Below are 2,135 nucleotides of genomic sequence, written 5' to 3'. Positions count from 1 at the left end.
CACATGGTGCTACAGAAGGGGAGCTACAGCCTGGGAGGGAAGCTCAGATCCTGGGGGCAGTGGTCCTGAGCACCAGGGCCAGCTATCTGAGCAAAGAGATACTCTGGGATTTGCATAGAGGGAGTTCGCCGGGATGTGGCTTGGGACTGATGCAGAGGAGCTTGTGCATGCGTGTGCCTGTTTCCTTTCTGTTTATGCCCAGCTGAGATGAGACGAGGGTTGCTTTGCTCCCCGGCTGCAGCTGCAGGTGACAGCCTCCCTGAGAGGCTGTTGTTCTTCATCAGCTTCTCTCAGGCAAGGTACTGCCTCTCCTGTCTCATCAGTGTCTTGCAGACACAGGGACATGGAGGGAGTACATTGCTGTCCTTCGTGGTGCTCTCCCCTGCCTTGGGGGTCTTTAAGAGAAGGCTGGGTGGGCATCTGGCTGAGTCATCTGACCGCAGCACTCTTCTGCCCAGGCGGGGGGTCGGACTCGATGATCTGTTGAGGTCCCTTTCTGACCCTAGCATCTATGAATCTGCAGAAGTAACCCTGGTTTCCCAAGGCCAGATGACCAGGAGAGGACCTACCCTGGTTGTCACATGTCTTGGACCCTGCAGTTACGCCTGTGCATGAGTCAGAAGTTTTGCAGGCCAAGAGCTAAGCTTGTACTGCTTTGGCTTTTCCAAGTTTTGTTGGGGTCATTCCTCTTCCAGAAATCCAGCAGTCCCAGGGCCGATTGAATATGGTATGGAGTCATACAATGGGCAATATAATACCAGAGCATATGGGGTTGATGAAGAGCCAAGACAACTAGGTGTCAAATCCCTTTGACTTTCCCAGAGGTCACTGCTCAAGTGGGGTAGGGGGTGGGATTTTATTCATTGTTATCTCTTCTCTCCTTTTTTATTCATGGTTCCTTTCTTTCTTCATTCATCCATCCATCCTTCCTGCCCTCCTTTTGTTCCTACCACAGTCAGGTATAGGAGGATTTCAGCTCTGAGCCCCATGGTTTCAGAGACTGGTGCTTGTGTGGCAGCTCCTCTGTGGTGAGAGACAGACAAAGGGAAGGTGGGAAGGACATGACTGGGGAGGGTTTGGTGCTCCAGTCCCCTGAGCCCGTGTGATTCTCCCCCATGTCCTGGTGCAGAGCTGATACAGTTGGGTGGGCAAGTGAATGGGCAGATAAACCAAGACCTCCCTGGGAGCAGGACTTTCTGACCTCTCAGACAGGGTGGGGCTGACCCTGGGGCCTTGCCTGCTCTCAGTCCACAGGGCCCATCAGCTGTGTGGACACTGAAAGGTCCCATGCTCTAACCAGAAATAATTGGTGCCTGTTGTGTGACAAAGCCAATCCTATGAGAGCTGTGATCTTAACAGCTGCTCCCTTTCCCGTGCCTAGGTTTCCATTACTGAGTAAATGCTGCCCCCCTGCAGCAAGCAGGGACTAGAGAGTCAATCCTGGGGTTTGTGTATTGGTAGTAATAGGCTTTGTCTCATTGTGTTGTCTTGCACAGTAGTACAGGGCTGTATCCTCAGGCTTCAGGCTGGTCATTTGCAGGTGCAGCAGGCTGCTGGGGTTGTCCCTGGAGATGGTGAATCGCCCCTTCACGGAGTCAGCATAATATATGGTGGTGACATCAATAAAGGCAATCCACTCCAGCCCTTTCCCAGGGGCCTGTCGCACCCAGACCATCTGGTAGCTACTGAAGGTGTACCCAGAACCCTTGCAGGAGAGGTGCAGAGATGCTCCAGGTTTCCTCACATCCCCTCCAGACTCCACCAGCTGGATCTCGCACCAGGCATCTGAAAACCAGGGTAGGATAGAAGAGTGGTTAGAACCCAGATAGCAACCATGCAGCAAAACCCCTTCCCTTCCCAAAGCATGGGAGGATGAAATACCTTTCAGAGCAAGTGCCAGGATAAGGAGATGGAGCCCAAGTCCCATCTTGCCTGGTGCTGGGGAAAGCTCTCAGGTGTTGACTGTTCTTCTCTGCAGGACTGTGGGTTGTCTGTGCAAGCTCTGCTTGGGCAGCAAGGCAGAGCAATTTATATAGGGCAGCCTGCCCCTGATTTGCATCTCCCCTGCCTTATCCCAGCCTCTGCTGCTTTCCCTTGGGGTGGGGTTCTGTTGTGCTGTGCACAGACAACAGGCA

The 2,135-nt window shown here is 53.3% G+C and overlaps 1 pseudogene; it reads right to left on the bottom strand.

The window, feature by feature from the left end:
• Window positions 1-1,426: 1,426 nt before the first annotated feature.
• Window positions 1,427-1,927, bottom strand: LOC149862394 (Ig heavy chain V region C3 pseudogene; annotated as a pseudogene).
• Window positions 1,928-2,135: the final 208 nt, after the last annotated feature.

Source organism: Crocodylus siamensis, chromosome 6 (genome assembly GCF_052110815.1).
Source record: "Crocodylus siamensis isolate JL-2025a chromosome 6, ASM5211081v1, whole genome shotgun sequence".
Lineage (NCBI taxonomy): Eukaryota > Metazoa > Chordata > Crocodylia > Crocodylidae > Crocodylus > Crocodylus siamensis.
The sequence above is the reverse complement of the archived record's forward strand: the minus strand, read 5'-3'. Positions and strand labels throughout refer to the sequence as shown.